Genomic DNA, 13,194 nt, shown 5'->3' with positions numbered 1-13,194 from the left:
TATCACCAGATGAGAGTCCGAGAGGAGGATGTTCCTAAAACGGCTTTTCAAACGCGTTATGGGCACTATGAGTTTTTAGTTATGCCGTTTGGGCTGACGAACGCCCCAGCGGTCTTCATAGACCTCATGAACCGTGTGTGCAAACCGTATCTTGACGACTTAGTTATCGTGTTTATCGAAGACATACTGATCTATTCAAAGAGCAAGGAAGACCACGAGCGGCACCTATGTCTCATTTTGGAACTTCTGGATTCAAGAGGTACACTTCCTTGGACACATAGTGAATGAATCAGGGATACACGTGGATCCCGCAAAGGTTGATGCTATCAGGAGTTGGGTGGCACCAAAGAATCCTTCGGAGGTGCGGCAATTTCTTGGTCTCGCTGGGTATTATCAAAGATTTATCAAGGATTTCTCGAAGATCGCTCAACCTCTTTCCTCGTTGACACAGAAAGGTGTTGTGTATTCTTGGGGAGCGAAGCAAGAGGATGCTTTCCAGTTACTGAAACATAAACTCTGTAGTGCGCCGATTTTTCCCTACATGAAGGAACAGAAGATTTGTGGTATACCGTGAGGCTTCTATTCAGGTCTTCGTTGCGTGTTAATGCAATGCAACAATGTGATCGCTTATGCTTCTCGACAACTGAAGGTTCATGAGAGGAATTATATGACACACGACTTAGAGTTGGGAGCCGTTGTAGGATCGCGATCTGATCCAAATGAGTCGTTCAGAGGAGTGTTACTCTGTTTCATCTGAGGAAAACAAGAAACAAAGCTAGAAACAGCTGATTCTTCACTTTAACTACTGATTGTATTGATAAAATCAAGAATACAAGCAGTCTTCACACCGGCAGCACTTCGGCGTGGAATCCAAGATCATTCATTATCTGATTTCGCTCATGAACACATATATGTAGTGTCCAGATTTCGCTCCAAACAACACAGGAGCCACATGAGCGAAACCAGCATATGTGATTTCGCCCGAAATCACCTCACTGACACTTATGAGCGAAATCAGCCTTCTAAACTTTATACACTTCCTATTTTCTCGTAAAACGTGCCCTAATCTATACAATGTAATCTAAGACTCGATACAAGATGAAGTCGACAGATGTATGCACCAACAGACTCCCCCTCAGATGTTGACGAGTCGTCCATCGAGTCTTCACAAACTTCAGTCTTGTTCAGCCTCAGGGCTTTTCTCTCTCTTTCTTCATCAACAGACTCCCCCTAACAATGTGCTGGTATTTCTTTGTTCTTCAGCAGCATCTGTATCAGGATCGTTGTCTGGCTTTCCATCCCACAGCTTTTAATTTCCAAGATCGAATCTTGGCTCTAGTTCTGCTCAGGACTCAGAATCGAATAACCTGGCCCATATTTTGACTACTCGGATGTCTTCAGACTCCCTATCTCAATTTGCTGGGATCGCAGCCTGGCTTGTTAAAATCACAGAAACCTCAGATATCGGAACCTGGCATTCTATCTTCAGGTTCAAGATTGAAACCTGGCTATTCCTGCACATTCTTAACCCAGAAGTAAATTTTCTAAAATAACATTTCGAATATAAACGTATGCACCAACACCGATTCCCAATATAAACGTATGCACCAACATGCTAATATAATCAGACGACTCCCTCTCATAATAACTTCCTCTTTGATGAACCACTTGTTGATATAAAAAACATTTTACGCTCAAAACACACTTCCTATCACAACAATGTCATTATGTTTAGCACTTCGAATTTTGAAAATCAGCTCTCCAACATCAGTTGTCGAAAATCTTTTTGACTTTTTCAAAATTTATGCTAAAACACACACAAAATCTTTTTGGATTTTCTGAAAGAAAGTAAATGACACCACTTGTAGAATTAAACGAAATGCAGAAATGAAATATTTACAAACATTAATTTTTGTGAGTTTGCGAAAGAGGATCATATCAGCATATGAGACATGTCACTTACACCGTTAAGCTGATTACATTTTAAGTTCTAAACAATTCACCTAGATTGTCAGTATATTTGTCCACTTAAATTTTCACACAAATTTCAATTGATCCGAGATACAATGTTAACGTTTTAAGCTCTTTAACTTATTCGTGTGTCCTACTACTTGAATATACTCCCGTATCCAGATCCCAATATTCAGTCTTACAGGTGAGTATACCACAGATGATAACTGTCAGGGGTTAAATGCGAGGGCTGTGAGAGCTCAGGTCGATACTTCCGTATACGCAAAGAGATGACGGCTTCGACTTTTCGGTGTGTCCCCTTTAGAGGATCTTTTGATTACAATAACAGCGACTATCAATTTTATTGTTTCATCAGCTTGCTGAGGGTGTAGCTATGTTTCAAGCTTTTGCAGAAAGCATTATCCGGGGACTAGGTCAGTACTTCCATACAGCAGAAGTCCCGGGATAATACCCCAGATATCACTGAGCATAAAGATCTAGTATCTCAGAATAAGGGACCTTTCAAACAAGATTTCAGGGGTTACCTATATATCCAAGAAGTTGTTAACCCACAGAACAAGCAAGTTTGATTTTTAGGTTTATATCTCGTCACAATTTACTAAATGTGTAAAAACCTACTGGCAAATCCTCAGCGAGATTGTTTATCACATTTTAACTTTACAAATCTTTAGCATGTTGTGACAGTCCACTGATGTACTATCATTTCCTCTTTTTCACAACAAAACTCATTTTTGATTTTATCATGTTTTTGGCTTTTTCAAATTTTCTAATGTTTTTGGATTTTCTGAAAATTTTTACTCCCCCTAAAATTCTAACACATTAAAGAGAAATTTGAAAACAACTAAGCTCTTGACCCACTTGAAACATAAAAAGTAAAAACAAACTATACAGAAACTTGACAACTGACATCGAATTGCATCAATTCGCCATCCACTAGGCATAAACAATCTGAACTCCCCCTTTCACAAACCATTTTCTCATTTAGATTTCAAAACACTTAAGTTTGTTTTAATCAAAATGATTTTTCCAGAAAATGAATTTGTTTTAACCACTTGTAGATTAACCACTTGTTAAAATAGGGGATATGATTCATCATCTTTATCCTTTACGCATATGTAGTAAATCAAGTACAACTTAATGTCCCTGATTTACCGTTTTGCAATCAAGCAACTCTATACCATTTGTAAGAATAACCACTTTTAGGTATAACCAGACCGTACCAATTGTAGGAATGTTACGTCTACATGAATCATTTTACCAATCAAAATGCCGATTCCTGCTTCGCACTTATCAACCCTGAAGCTCCGGCGAAGTCCTTTAACCTGTAACATTCAAAACATTATTCAAATTCATTCAACTCTCATAAAACATGAATGATGCCGATTCCTGATCCACGATTACTAACTTGGGATCTCCGGCGTAGTCCTAAGACTTTAAGGAAAACAAACTTCCATCCAAGTCTTTTCAGACTTGATGGTTTTCAATTCTTGCGCAGTGGGGTTGTATGTTGCCTTTTTAGTTGCATAAAAATCTTTAACCCCCTTTGCTTTCCCATTCAGCATTTTCCCAAAAATTTTCTTTACATTCCCATTGAATGTTTTCTCGACATCAAACTTAGTTTTCTCGGTATAAAACTGATTCGAGATTTCTATTTGCCAACCTTCTGTTTAACCTCTTCAAATTTTAGTGATGGAAATTCATCATCACTCACTGAAATTTTTACCTCAACCTGTGGCTCTTCTAGCTTTGTGGAACCAGATTCATCGCCGACTTTCTCTTCAACTTTCTAAACAACCCACAATTGGTTGTTCTTTTCATTCCCTTTACAAGAATTCTTTTTCGAACACTCACCAACCTCATAAGTTGAGTTCTCAAAAATTTTAAATTTTTCGGTTGGTGGTTCAACGTCAACAACTTTTTCTTTCAATTTCTTAGAAACTCCCTGTTTTGTTTTGGCATTTTTCGAGCAATTCCATGCAATGTGACCAGCTTTATTGCATTTGTAACAGGTTCGAGTTTCCTTTGAACGAAACACATCAGCTCTAATCCTTTTCTTCTCAGCAAGAAACTCCTAGTTTGATTGTCTCCAGAACGGTTTCTTCTGTTCCTCTTCTGCACTTCCACCTGACACAAATTTATTTTTGTTTTAGAATTTTTATCATTTTTATAATTTTCTGGTGGAATAAAACCTAAACCTTTCTTTTTGTAGCTACGATTTTGGTTAGGTTTCTTTTGAAAACCAAGACGAGAATTGTAACCCTTTTTCTTGTTTAAACGTTGTTGAACTCTTGAAGTGTATCTTTTAGGTTTTCCAGTAAGATTTAAATCTATTTCAGAAATATTAATTTCTATCATTTTGAAAACCTTTTTGATCATGTCAAAACGAACACTTCTTATTGGAAACTCTTTGTCAGAGTATAATTTGTCCGAATCATTTAAAGTGTATGCGACTTCAAATGTTTCATCATCCAAATTTGCTTTTGATAACAAAAATTCTTTACTATAAGACCGTTTGACCGACGACTTTGTACTATTGACTGACGAATTTGACCCTCCAGACTCAGACTTTGACTCGGACTCCTCATCAGTATCCAACACCTGATCGACCACCTTTTTGATTAACTCAGACTCATGATCAGTGTCAGACGAGGTGAACGTGACATCAATGTTTTCTGGTAATACATCAGTTGTGTCGGTTTTTAGCTTTATATTGACTGCTTTTTCAAGTTGCTCCTCATTTGGTTTTCTAGGAGAATACCCTTCCCAAATTTGAGGCGGACACTATTTATAGCTAACAGTTGGTTTCTTACCAGTATCCTTTTTCTTCGGCTTGTCATCTTGAAAAGCTTCCATACCTGCAACAGTTGGGTAAATACGATCAATGAGATAATCAGAACTAGAATAACTTTGTAACAAACGTCTAATTCTCTCATTTTCGATCTTTTCTGTCTCCAACTCTTGCTTCCACTTAGCACTCTCTTCGATGTAGAAATTTATAGCTTTCTGTTTTGTCATCATCACAGCATTCATCATCGTTAGTGCTTGTTCTCTTTCTGAGTTTGTCTTTTGGAGACCAGTTACTGTTTTGTTCAAGACATCATAAGATTCTTTTACATAGTTGAGATTGAACAGCAACTGCTCCTTCTTCTTCTCATACTCAGCTATTATATCGTCTTTTGCAACACATTCCTTGCATGCTTCCAAACATTTTTCGCAAGGCTTGACAACTTCAACAATATTTTCAACTTCGATTGTTTTTACCACTTCAACCACCTTCTCTGCTTCAGTCACCTTCTCATCTTCAGCAATCTCCTCAGCAGCATTTTCGACGTTCTCATTCTGAACAACATCTTCAGTTTTCATTTGTTGTTGTTCTTTAGCAGCTCGTTTCTCCTTCAGTTTCTCCAAGCGATCTGCAAAATAGAAATGAAAACTTTCAGGAGAAAGATGAGATTTTGCAACATTAATATGTTTTTCCTCCTCATCATCACTACTGCTATCATTAGTTGGTGACTGATTAATCTGTACAGATTTTTCAGAACTAGCATCTGATACTCCAGAAACAGATGGTGTTTGATCAAAGACAACTTCCTTCTCTGAGCTAACATCATTTTGTACACTCTCAACTGAAATCTGTGAACTTTCATCAACATTTAATGAGCTTTCATCAGAAACAACAGACTCTTCATCCACGCTCTTCACAGTCTCACCAATGGACTTCATACAGGTGGCAAACATGTCTGGTTCTCTGATAATTTTAGCGATGAAAGCTTTGAATTCTCCCTTTTCATCAACAAACATATCCCAGCTGAAGCCTTCAGGTAGTCTTTCATCATCTTAATCAACTATACATACTTTGCTTTCAGATGATATGTAATTGTTCCAGTTGAAGTCTACCAAACACGCTCTCTTTGAATCTTCAATCTTCCTACCATGAGCCGTCTGTGATTCTTGCTGTTGACCAACCTGTTGATAAATGGCTTTCCGGTAGTAGTCGTCTTTTCCAAACGGATTCTGAGCACCACTAGCTTCCTTGTTCTTGCACTCTCGCTTGAAATGGCCTTTCTCCCTGCATCAAAAACAAGTAACTTTAGATTTATCAAAACCTAAAGTAGATACATGAGCATCAAAAAAGTCATTTCTCCCAGTAATCAGCTTGAACTTTTCAGCTCGTCTGAGAACACTCGCGAGACACCATTTAATGTCCATCAGTTCCATCTCTCCGGCGTCTATCTGATCGTAATCCTCCTTTGTGAGCATAGGATTTCCGATCCGACCGGCAACTAGACCTTCATATGAGAGAAGCACAGAACCAAGTAATGCCATGTGATCTTTAGCAGTTTCTTCCGAAAAACTTTGACCTTCTGGAAGATTTAGAGCGATGTTGCATTGAATCACATAACCATTTCCTGTGTTTGTGCTCTGAGAATGAAAACTTGTGTTTGACTCTTTAGGATTGACACTTGGAAATGATGAGAATCCACTGCTGCTGTTGTTTGAACCCTGATCAACTTTTTCTGTTGAATTCCCAGCACTGAATGCAGTTTGGATCTTCGGACTTCTCTCAGCTTCTGGAACTGGAACACTACCTTTGTAATACATCTTTACATCCTGTTGACCACTCGGACTGTTCATCCTCGCGATCTTTTGCTGTTCCAGATCCTGACTTTCGATCTTTTCAATAAACTGAGAAATCGTTAGCCCATCATAAACACCCGTATTCATCAGAATCATCAAATACGTTCCCCACTCTTTCTGCGGTAACGCATCGGCTAGCTTATCTACCCACTCTTCACGATCTTTTGTAATACTCAGCATTGACATGGATCGCACTAGGTGGCAGTAACGTTCTATCAGCTTCTTCGTATCCTCTCCCGGTAAGCTACTGAACAGATCAAACTCTTTCTTGAGCAACGCCTTCTTGCTCTTAATCATATTCTCACTTCCTTCAAACTTGACTTTAAGTGCATCCCAGATCGATTTTGCAGTTTTGTCATGCTGAAGCAATATGAAGATGTCTTCTTTGATGGCTTGTTGAAGCAGACTTATCATCATCTTCTCAGCTTTGTACATAAGCTGTTCTTGATCCGTGAACTCTGATAACTCTTTGATAACTTGCAAATCTGTTCGAGGCAACACGTATTTCTTCAGAATACACTCCCATGACCTAAGATGGTTTGCCTGAACCCAGTTCTCGAATCTGTCTTTCCACCCGTAGTATTCTTCAATACTCATTAGTTTCGGGGGCTTTTGTGTAGTTCCCGTCTCGTTTTCTAAACTCATGGCTTGTGCAACGAAAGACGGGCTAGACGGTGTAGCAAACGCGTTGTAAAAGTCGGTATCCATGATTACTTAACACGTTTTTCAAAGTCAGCAACTTTGGAGCGAAATTAACAAGAAACCAGCTTCGAGCGAAATCCCAATAACAATCTGGAGCGAAATTACTCTTTGAGCAAAATCAAAAAGTGCACAGGAGCGAAATCAAGGGTTTTGGACACCTTGGAGCGAAATCTGATCTTAATCTTTGAGCGAAATCAGAAAGATTTGGCCTCTAGGAGCGAAATCAGAAGCATGTTTGGAGCGAAATCATGTGTTTTGGAGCGAAATCCTTCAGCTTATGTGAACCAGGAGTGAAATCAGAACTGAACTTGGAGCGAAATCAGCAAGTCTTTGCAGCTATAAGCGAAATCAGGAATAATCTGTTCGAGCGAAATCATCTCGGGATCAAATTTAGTCCATTTTTAGTCCGATTTTAAGTGTGAAACTTTCCAGGGTTTGTTAATGTCCAATTATCTGTTATCTGTGAAATTTTGAGCAGGTTTTGTCCGGTAAATCTCGTTCTGGTGAAGAAAGAAGGTGTAGAAGTAAGAAAACTTGATGAATTCCAGCTAATCTCTGCAGAACTCCTCCTCCTGAGCTCTGATACCACTTGTAGGATCGCGATCTGACCCGAATGAGTCATTCAGAGGAGTTTTACTCTGTTTCAGGTGCGGAAAACAAGAAACAAAGCTAGAAACAGCTGATTCTTCACTTTAACTACTGATTGTATTGATAAAATCAAGAATACAAGCAGTCTTCACACCGGCAACACTTCGGCGTGGAATCTAAGATCATTCATTATCTGATTTCGCTCATGAACACATACATATAGTGTCCAGATTTCGCTCCAAACAACACAGGAGCCACATGAGCGAAATCAGCATATGTGATTTCGCCCGAAATCATCTCACTGACACTTATGAGTGAAATCAGCCTTCTAAACTTTATACACTTCCTATTTTCTCGTAAAACGTGCCCTAATCTATACAATGTAATCTAAGACTTGATACAAGACGAAGTCGACAGATGTATGCACCAACAGCCGTGGTATTTGCACTCAAAATCTGGAGGCATTACCTGTATGGTACTAAATGCACTATTTATACCGACCACAGGAGCCTTCAGCATATTTTCGACCAGAAGGATTTGAATATGCGACAGCGTCGCTGGGTAGAACTTTTAAACGATTAGGATTGTGCAATCAAGTATTATCCGGGTAAGGCCAACGTTGTAGCTGACTCTCTCAGTCGAAAGGAATCAAAACCCAAGCGTGTTCGTGCCTTGCAGCTTACTATCCATTCTAACCTACCTGATCAGATTCGTTCTGCACAAACCGAAGCATTAAAAGAGGAAAACATTGAAGCAGAATACTTAAGGGGCATGGAAAAACAACTTGTAGAGAGATCAGATGGTATCCTCTACTTCATGGAGCGTGTATGGGTTCCTTTGTTTGGTAACCTTAGAGAACTTGTGATGGACGAAACGCACAAGTCTCGATACTCTGTTTACCCAGGTTCGGATAAGAGGTATCAAGACCTCAAAGTCGTGTATTGGTGGCCGAAGATGAAAGCTCACATCGCGACTTATGTGAGTAAATGTTTGACCTGCTCGAAGGTTAAAGTTGAGTATCAGAAACTGTCTGGATTGCTGCAACAACAAAAAATACCCATGTGGAAATGGGAGCAAATTGCAATGGATTTTGTCACTGGACTACTGAGAACTCAAAGCGGGAACGACACAATTTGGGTGGTCGTTGATCGTCTCACGAAGTCAGCGCACTTTCTAGCGATCAAGGAAACGGATAAGTTCTCACAACTAGCTGCTGTATACCTCAAGGAGGTGGTTTCTAGGCACTGGGTGCCAACTTCCATTATCTCTGATCGTGATCCGCGTTTCATCTCAGATTGGTGGCAGTCGATGCACAAATCATTCGGCTCGCATCTCGACATGAGTACTGCTTATCACCCGCAGACGGATGGTCAAAGTGAACGAACGATCCAGACACTTGAAGACATGCTACGGGCGTTTGTGATTGATTTTGGCAAGGGTTAGGAGAAACACTTGCCTTTGATAGGGTTTTCTTACAACAATAGCTACCATACCAGTATTCAGGCAGCTCCATTCGAAGCATTGTATGGACGAAAGTGTCGTTCACCTCTCTGTTGGGCTGAGGTGGGTGACAGCCAGATCACAGGCCCTGAACTTGTGTTGGAAGCTTCAGAAAAGATTGTTCAGATTAGGAATCGGATGGCAGCAGCGCGCGACCGTCAGAAAAGCTTCGCTGATAAGCGTAGGAAACCTTTGGAATTCGAAGTTAATGATCGTGTCATGTTGAAGGTCTCACCCCGGAAGGGTGTGGTGCGTTTTGGAAAACGCGGCAAGCTTAACCCTCGTTATGTAGGGCCATTCAGAATTCTGGAGCGAATTGGTAAAGTGGCCTACAAATTAGAGTTACCTGCTGAGTTAGGTAATGTCCATGACGTGTTCCATGTGTCGCAATCAAAGAAGTGTTTGTCTGATGAAACACTGGTCGTACCGTTACAAGAGCTGAAAATCGATGACAAGTTGCAGTTTGTCGAAGAACCAATAGAAATTATGGACCGGGAGGTCAAGGTCCGTAAGCACAGCCGTATTCTGATAGTGAGAGTTTGTTGGAACTCAAGATGTGGACCGGAGTTCACGTGGGAACGCGAGGATCAGATGAAGCTCAAGTACCCACATTTATTCCCAGAGGACAAGTCCAAGCCTGGAAAATCTAAATCTAATACAACTAGTGAATTTCAGGACGAAATTCCCAATCAAGTTGGGGATGATGTGGCACCCGCGGAAAATGCACAGTCATCTTGATCTAACACCGTACTGTTTTGGGTTACTTATCAAATTTCGGGACGAAATTTCTTTCAAGTTGGGGATGATGTGACAATCCAAGATTTCAAGAGATTTCAAGCTCGTATTAGTTGTTTGTTATGCTGTGTGACAATAAGTTCTATTTATGTAATGTGAGATAGTTGGAAAATTTAGTGAACTTGTGTAATTGTGTTATGATATTTATTAATGAAAGATATTGGTAACTCACTAACTGTTTAAGGAGGACCCGACGAAACATCCGACAAAACATATAGGACTTTCGTCGCTACATGTTCGAGAGTTTCATCTAGGGGAGCCTTTCGCCGTGATGGGCTTTTGGCCCAAGTGAAGCCCAACTGTGTATCAGTTATATTTATGCGATGAGTGTTTGTAGAGAAACCCTAGTTCCTTTTTACCAACCGTCAGCAACACCTACCCTTCATCTCGAAGTCTTGTTGCACTCTTGTGAGCATCTTATTCTTCCAGTGAGCACCCTAACATCTCACACTGTTTGATGATTGTTATGTGTTGTTTGTGATCGGTTGTGAATGTAAGGATTGTATTAGAAACCACAATCATATGTTGCGTTAATTAGGATCTTGATATCTTAATGGTTAAGCCGATAGGTTGGAACATGTATGATAACGATTTGATGTCTTGTGTTCTGTCATGCTCACTGCTTGATTGATGATTGTGTTGCCATGTGAATATGATCTTATATGTGTATACAACTATTGGATGATTGAGACTGTGACATTAAGCGATGATTGATTAGAGTTATTATGATTCAGATCTATGATATTTCGTCATTCACATTATCGATGAAACCCCGTAGTGTTTCGTCACCCGACCTATCGACGAAACCCCTTAGTAACGATGAAACATCTTGGAGTTTCGTCACCTTCTGTGTCGGCGAAACCTCTTGGAGTTTCGCCACCCTGACCAACAGGCTCTGCATGTGCATGGTATGAGTTGACTGAGTTACTGTTTATTAAGGGTGTTAGTTATGATTGAGTAAATATGAACTGACTTCAATATGTATGGCACATCCAACTGTTGGGCACTGTTACGAATCATGCATGTAAACTGTGGAATTGAATGAGTTTGTTTAACTACTATGTGCCATTTGGGAATCACAGTTTGAGATGCATACTGTCATTTATATGTGAACTTTGTGAATATAAACTGCCATCGCATTCGTGAATACCATAGGCTGTGACTGTTTAAGTGTGAACAAGTAATTAACCAAACCGAGCAAATCAAGGTGAGTTCACTCCTCTTTTTCCAAGCATGCGTCCCGGGTTGGGACATCTGGTAAACGTTCCGGGAAGGGAATGTCGGGTAATGGGTTTGACTGGAATGTTAAACCTGGGTTGTTGGTTAATACACGTCTGTATCTATCATTCAAGTCCCTCCTACCGATTGTTGCTTGTAGGGCAACGGGGTATTAGTTAGTAGCGCTACTTAGGTTTAGCGCCCTCACACCGCACTGAGAAGGTCGGGAGTGAACTAATGACCCCCATCTTGACCATTGCTTTGATAGAGGCAATGGGGTTTAGGGCAAATAATCTAGAGCCATCAGCGGTAAATGTGTGATTAACAACAATGAATCTGTGAAACGTTTTAAACTGGTAACTGGTAACTAAACACGATAACAAACTTTGAACTCACCAGCGTTGTCTGACACACTTGTCTGCATGCTTGTAGGCGTTAGATTTTTGATTATGGACTTGCTATCTGGGAGTGCTGGAGTGGTCATGGATCGAGACTCTTGGATATTTGATACATTGGTTTTGAACACTTATTTTGAAACAGTTGTTTAACAATTTACTATATGCTTCCGCTGAATGTTTTCTTTGGTTTTAACTTATGACTTGGAATTATCTTATGCAATGAATCAAATGTTTTATTTAAATATTTATTATTCGTTCAATGTGATTGGTGGCTTGGATCCTGGTACGTCACACGTCCCGCGGTGATTCCGCATGTGGTATTTTGGGGGTGTGACATTGTCGGTGCAGCACGGGGCCGTGTTGAACTCTCCAGTAACAGGGATCCGGAAAACAATCACTGCAACTCCGACCAAGGGCCGTGTTCATCTGAGCACGGGGCCGTGGTGAAACTTCTGACCAAAATTCTTTTTGTTTTTATCGCAGGACTTGGAACCCAGGCGCCGCACCTGAACCCGGACGCTTTCTAAGAAAAAGACTTAAAGCTAAAAACCAAGAGAAAGTTTCGGGAGACCCACTTCCAATGGCGGATCAACATACCCTCATGGATTACCTACGACCCACTGTAGGTAATCTTGGCGCCGCTATCAATGCGCCGAATGTCAATGCCAACAACTTCGAACTTCGGCCGCATTTGATTCAAATGCTCCAAAACTCCGCAACTTTCCACGGGCTTGTGGACGAAGATCCCCATTTACATATTACCAACTTTTTGGAAGTATGTGATACTTTTCGGATCAACGGAGCATCAAATGACGCCATCCGCCTCCGAATGTTTCCATTTTCACTAAAAGACCGAGATAAGGCTTGGCTTAACACCCTCCCAGTTGGTTCGATGAACACCTGGGATGAACTAGCCAAAAAGTTTTTGTATAAGTATTTCCCTTTTGCTAAAATGGCTAAACTAATGACTATAATTAATACATACTCACAAGAGGACAAGGAATCCTTATATGAAACTTGGGAAAAGTTCAAGGAGCTACTAAGAAAGTGTCCTCATCATGGTCTTGTGGTATGGCAACAAGTATCCACTTTCTATAATGGGTTGTTGCCACACACAAGACAAACACTTGACTCTAGCTCAGGGGGACTTTTAGGTAATCGTCGCCCAAATGAAATTTATAATCAAATTGAGGAAATTGCTCAAACCAATTTTCAGTGGCACACTCCCCGAGGCACAAAATCTATTGCCCCGGGCGCCCATAAGGTTGACGAAAGCACCTCTTTGCAAGCCCAAATCGAGGCCTTTTCTTCAAAAATCAAAAAGCTAGAAATGGCAAAAACGGCCTCGGTTATGGCCTGTGAAGGGTGTGGTGGACCCCATGAA

At 40.4% G+C, this 13,194-nt stretch overlaps 1 non-coding gene across 1 annotated transcript; it reads right to left on the bottom strand.

Annotated features, from left to right (window-relative positions):
• Positions 1-12,768: 12,768 nt before the first annotated feature.
• On the bottom strand, positions 12,769-12,875 carry LOC118486071. Its single transcript, XR_004877927.1, has one exon. It is a non-coding gene; the product is annotated as a small nucleolar RNA R71 (small nucleolar RNA).
• Positions 12,876-13,194: the final 319 nt, after the last annotated feature.

The sequence above is a fragment of the Helianthus annuus genome, chromosome 13, assembly GCF_002127325.2.
Source record: "Helianthus annuus cultivar XRQ/B chromosome 13, HanXRQr2.0-SUNRISE, whole genome shotgun sequence".
NCBI lineage: Eukaryota > Viridiplantae > Streptophyta > Magnoliopsida > Asterales > Asteraceae > Helianthus > Helianthus annuus.
The sequence above is the reverse complement of the archived record's forward strand: the minus strand, read 5'-3'. Positions and strand labels throughout refer to the sequence as shown.